The sequence below is a fragment of the Saccopteryx bilineata genome, chromosome 4 (assembly GCF_036850765.1).
Source record: "Saccopteryx bilineata isolate mSacBil1 chromosome 4, mSacBil1_pri_phased_curated, whole genome shotgun sequence".
Lineage (NCBI taxonomy): Eukaryota > Metazoa > Chordata > Mammalia > Chiroptera > Emballonuridae > Saccopteryx > Saccopteryx bilineata.
The window spans coordinates 299,968,944-299,974,999 of record NC_089493.1 but is presented as its reverse complement, the minus strand read 5'-3'; the positions used below and the strand labels follow the sequence as shown (position 1 = coordinate 299,974,999).

The 6,056-nt window shown below is 52.9% G+C and overlaps 1 non-coding gene across 1 annotated transcript; it reads left to right on the top strand.

Moving 5' to 3' along the window:
* The first annotated feature begins 923 nt into the window (after positions 1-923).
* TRNAG-GCC (transfer RNA glycine (anticodon GCC)) lies at positions 924-999 on the top strand. Its single transcript has one exon. It is a non-coding gene; the product is annotated as a tRNA-Gly (tRNA).
* Positions 1,000-6,056: the final 5,057 nt, after the last annotated feature.

Sequence of the window (6,056 nt, the reverse complement as noted above, 5' to 3'; positions counted from 1 at the left end):
CATGCGGGAGTCTGTCTGACGGCCTCCCCGTTTCCAGCTTCAGAAAAACACAAAAAATCAAAAAATAAAGATTTTTTTAAAGTTTCTTTTTATTTCTCTCTCTCTCTCACACACGGGACTACATCCCACGAAAAAGGCTGCGTGCAGCCAGTCAAGGAAGCGTCCACGGAACAAAACAAGAACCAACTAAATGACAGAAGATGTGTCCCCGTCACGGGATTCATACAGCAAAACAGTGAATTCAGCTAAAACTGCCCGTTTGTCTCCAAAGAGAAGACAGAGGCCGCCCACAGACCAGAAGGCAATTCAAAAGCTACTTTGCCAAAAAAAATTCAACATCCGTTTATGCTGAAACCTCTCTACCATTCTGAGGAACTGAGGGAGCACCCTTCAACATAATAAAAGGGGGTGTCCTTTTAATTTAATTACTTATTTACCTCTCGAGTTATTTTTTTTTTCTGTTCATTTATTTTGAAATGGACTTCTTAGAAAAATTTTCATCTTGTATCTCATTGTTTCCTTATTTTCCATTTGTGCTTTATTTTCATTCATTTCATGATCTTTAAATACCATTTATGCCTTGAGCTTTACACTTTATTTACTGATTTTTTTCAAATTCATTCACGTATTTGTTTTTCATTGAACGGGCGGTCCCCGGCTTACGCACGAGATCCCTTCTGTAGGTTTGAAAATGTTTTCCGTATTTTCTAGGCACAGAAAGGTGAAAAAATAAATACTCTACAAAGACAGACATCCGTCTCAGTTGCATTTAATACGTTACATCAGGGGTCCCCAAACATTTTACACAGGGGGCCAGTTCACCGTCCCTCAGACAGTTGGAGTGCCGGACTATAAAAAAAAAACAACTATGAACAAATCCCTATGCACACGGCACATATCTTATTTTAAAGTAAAAAAACAGGGCCCTGGCCGGTTGGCTCAGTGGTAGAGTGTCGGCCTGCCGTGCGGGGGACCCGGGTTTGATTCCCGGCCAGGGCACACAGGAGAAGCGCCCATTTGCTTCTCCACGCCCCCCCTTCCTCTCTGTCTCTCTCTTCCCCTCCCGCAGCCGAGGCTCCATTGGAGCAGGGATAGCCCGGGCGCTGGGGATGGCTCCTTGGCCTCTGCCCCAGGCGCTAGAGTGGCTCTGGTCGCAACAGAGCGACGCCCCAGAGGGGCAGAGCTTCGCCCCCTGGTGGGCGTGCCAGGTGGATCCCGGTCGGGCGCATGCGGGAGTCTGTCTGACTGTCTCTCCCCGTTTCCAGCTTCAGAAAAATACAAAAAAAAAATTAAAATAAGATAAAGTAAAAAAACAAAACGGGAACAAATACAATATTTAAAATAAAGAACAAGTCAATTTAAGTCAACAAACTGACCAGTATTTCAATGGGAACTATGGGCCTGCTTTTGGCTAATGAGATGGTCAATGTGCTCCTCTCACTGACCACCAATGAAAGAGGTGCCCCTTCTGGAAGTGCGGCGGGGGCCGGATACATGGCCTCAGGGGGCTGCATGCGGCCCACAGGCCATAGTTTGGGGACCGCTGCGTTACATGGATCTGTTCCACCCTACCACACAGATTCAGCACCCATCTCGTTCGGAACCCATCAGGGACTGCCTGGATTTTGTTATTTTCTAAAGCTAATCTAAGTCAACCTCATCCATATGGGAAAATCGCGTGTCCCAATAGCGTGTGACCCATTCGGGCTTTTGTCCTCTGGCCTGAACATCCTTTTCTGTTTCCCAAAGGCCCATGTGCGCCCACACCCCACCATGGGTTCTGTATTCAGCGCTGTCTGTCCCTCTGTTGCTCCGAGCCATGTCCACATAACCGTCCTCAACAAGTCCCCTTAGACCAGGGGTCGGGAAGCTTTGTGGCTGAGAGAGCCATGAACACCACATATTTTAAAATGTAATTCCGTGAGAGCCATACAACGACCCGTGGACGTGAGGCATCATCCAATAAAAATCTGGTGTTGTCCCGGAGGACAGCTGGGATTGGCTCCAGCCACCTGCAACCATGAACATGAGCGGTAGGAAATGAATGGATTGTAATACCTGAGAATGTTTTATATATTTAATGTTATTATTATTTTTATTAAAGATCTGTCTGTGAGCCAGAGGCAGCCATCCAAAGAGCCACATCTGGCTGGTGAGCCATAGGTTCCTGACCCCTGGGTTAGAGCCTATGGCCCGGGTCCCTGCTGCTATTTATGACTCTTTTCCAGAATGGCGTTCCCTGTTTGCGGACTTCCGTAGGGCCTTTCAACCAGTGTGTCAGGTTCTCTGACCATTTCCACCTGTTGTTTTGATCGACACGCCTTTGAAGGTGCAGACCCGTTCTGTTCGCTTTCCGCGACGCAAGCTTCCCCATGAGGACCTTCTGCACGGGGTCACTGCCGATACGTTTCACTGCGAATACTGCGTCCATTCCTGCATCTGTCTGGAGGAACAGACAGTTTGTGTGTGTAGAATAAAAATGAGGCCTCTTGCCCTGGCCAGCTAGCTCAGTGATAGAGCGTTGACCAGGCGTGTGGAAGTCCCAGGTTCGATTCCCGGCCAGGGCACACAGGAGAAGTGCCCATCTGCTTCTCCACCCCTCCCCTCTCCTTCCTCTCTGTCTCTCTCTTCCCCTCCCGCAGCCGAGGCTCCATTGGAGTAAAGTTGGCCCGGGCGCTGGGGATGGCTCTGTGGCCTCTGCCCCAGGCGCTAGAATGGGTCTGGATGCAACAGAGCAACGCCCCAGATGGGCCGAGCATCGCCCTCTGGTGGGCATGCCGGGTGGATCCCGGTCGGGCACATGCGGGAGTCTGTCTGTCTGCCTCTCTACTTCTGACTTCAGAAAAATACACACAGAAAAAAGAAATGAAGCCTCTTATCCCTCCTAGGTCTGAGAGTCGGCAGGACGGGGACTGGATGTTGGGTAGGTGTCTGTGAACGATGTTTAATTACCCGTCTGGCTTGTGGTTCCTCCCAAACTTGGTTAGTGTCCCATGAACCCGATGTCAGTTTGGCGTCTCCGGCCTTCTCTTCGCCCCGAGCCGGGGTCCCACCTGGGAGGTGCCCATCTCTCTCCCACGGTTTCCTACGCCCCAGCCTCGCACAGACAAAGCCCAGAGGGGGACGCTGGCTCTCCCCACCCTGGACCCGAGCAGCTCAGGGTCAGTATCCTCCCCACCCCACCTCTCTGCCCTGTATCTGGGGACGACGTGTCACTTGTTTGGGGGCAAAGGGTGAGCCCAGACCCCTCTCGGCGAGGGGTCATGTTTGCTTTGTTGCTAGGGGGGGTGATATGTTCCACGTGGGACCCAGGAAGATGGGTTTATAGGGGACAGGGGTCATAACCTGTAGATTCGAGCGAGGAGGACCGTCTGGGACCCTCTTTCTTACAGCTGGGACAGAGTGACTGGCCATCGATCACAGTTCCTTGATTAAACTGTAAGCAGCTTTTCTTAAGACGGCCAAATCCCACCCCACCTCCCCACCCCCGGCCCCATGAGCAGCGGGATATCCGTGAAATCTACTTTTAAGGCGATGACTTCGGTAATGAAATTGGGTGTTGAGAACAAACAATCTGGACGCCCCGGAGCCTGATGTGTGAAATTCAAGGTCGGTGCGTGGACTCCCCCTGCCAGAGGCAGTGTCTCGGAAGACAAGGACAGAGGAAAGATCCCATTGTGGCAGCAGAGAATGCACAGTGGCCCAGGTTTAAGATGGGAAAGAGTGGATCAGGCACCAGAGTTCTTGAAAAATAGTTGTAGGGGCCCTGGCTGGTTGGCTCAGCGGTAGAGCATCGGCCTGGCGTGCAGGAGTCGTGAGTTCGATTCCCGGCCAGGGCACACAGGAGAAGCGCCCATCTGCTTCTCCACCCCTCCCCCTCTCCTTCCTCTCTGTCTCTCTCTTCCCCTCCCGCAGCCGAGGCTCCATTGGAGCAAAGATGGCCCGGGCGCTGGGGATGGCTCCTTGGCCTCTGCCTCAGGCGCTAGTGGCTCCGGTCGCAATAAGGCGACGCCCAGGATGGGCAGAGCATCGCCCCCTGGTGGGCGTGCCGGGTGGATCCCGGTGGGGCGCATGCGGGAGTCTGTCTGACTGTCTCTCCCTGTTTCCAGCTTCAGAAAAAGGAAAGAAAAAAAAATTTATAGAGAGAGATGCAGGTTTGAACTATACACCTTCAGCCCTCGCAGAAGAGCGTTAACTCCCCAGTGAAGCTGTTATCTAAAGAAAAAAACAATGTATATGGGAGAACACAGGACCAATGACCTCGCTGGAGGTTTCTTCCAAATTCACTGCCTGGCGCTCTCTGTCTCCTAACTCACCGGCCTCTGCGTCCCGGGGTCCCCACCCCCACAGGGAACTCACTCCGAGAGACGCCGGTGGGGGGCCGGCCGTGACAGCCCAGTTCTGTCCCGCTTCTGAGAACACTGGACGGAGGAGGCAGATGCAGGCAGAGGCCCAGCGGGAACAACGGGGCCGGGCTGGGCGCGGAATGTCCCCGGGGCGAAACCTCCAAGCGGAGGCGTAGCAACTGGCAGAAGCAGAGAAACAAGTATGACGGGCTAGGACCATATGACCCCCCCTCCCCCACAGGGGGACCCTATTGGTGCGGTTTGGACGCCCCTGGCCGGTCACAGCAGTGGTCATGTGGCTTAGACCTCTTTCAAGAGGAAGGAGGGGGCCCTGGAGAATGACCCTGAGGACTCCCATTGCCTGACCACCCTCTTAAGCAGGGGTCCAAACTACCGGCCTCAAGCCACATGCGGCCCCAAGGCCATTTATCCGGCCCCCGCCGCACTTCCGGAAGGGGCACCTCTTTCATTGGTGGTCAGTGAGAGGAGCACATTGACCATCTCATTAGCCAAAAGCAGGCCCATAGTTCTTATTGAAATACTGGTCAGTTTGTTGATTTAAATGGACTTGTTCTTTATTTTAAATATTGTATTTGTTCCCGTTTTGTTTTTTTACTTAAAAATAAGATATGTGCAGTGTGCATAGGGATTTGTTCATAGTTCTTTTTATAGTCCGGCCCTCCAACGGCCTGAGGGACAGTGAACTGGCCCCCTGTGTAAAAAGTTTGGGGACCCCTGCTCTTAAGCATGAAGCCCTCAGGACAACAAGGTTCTCATCAGCACCAAATCATTTTTAAGAACGAAGCTCCGGTCTCTGGTGACGAGAGAGACAAGACGTTTGGTCAAACCAGAGGTGACCTCTAGGCCTCAGTTGTGTGTCCTTGGCTACAGGCCCAGACAAGCAGCAAAAAGCAGAGGGAATGTCCCGGCTGGCCATGACCAGTGACCTCCCTCCCCCGGCCCCGCCCCCCCGGGTCCCCGCCTTAATGCCAACCCATCCGCGGAGAGCACAGCCCTGTGAGGAGACACCCTGCGAGCTGAGATATTCTAGTGAGAGCCTCCCCGGAAACAGACAGGGAGACGGCTCCCTAAAATCCCCAGCTTTGTTACTTTGTTAAACATGTGGAAGCTTGTAACACAAAGGACCTCTCTCTCATACACACACACACTCCCTCACACGCACGCACACACACACACACACTCCCTCACACACACGCCCGCTTCTCTCTACCCCTGTGACGTTCTAAATCAATGTCTCACGCCAGACTTCTCAGCTCAAGGACGGAGATCTAACTCCGCATTTGCCACCCACGCACGCACGCGTGCAGAGCTGGGAACCCCGTGCTCCCCCCCCCCCCGCCCCCGCCCTCCTGAGACGCAGCTCCAAGAGGTCTGAAGGCGAAGGATGGAACGCTACTCAGGGGAAAACCCAATGTCACGATCTTACCCCTCTTCCCCACCCTCTGACTCCCCTCCTAGGTGACCCCGGCTCCGGGCTCCAGGAAGTCAAGTCAAGCACCTCCGAGGACCAAGGATTCCCCTCCGAGGGGTTCTCTGGTAACAGAACCATTAAGACCGCTTCACTGCAAATGAGCTGTTTCAGGAAAAGCAAGTGTCCTCTGTGTTTCACAGACACTCACCTAGGCTCAGCTCAACCAGAGTCCAACAGAAATTTCAAATAAACAAGGAAACTACGCCAAGATAACCGTC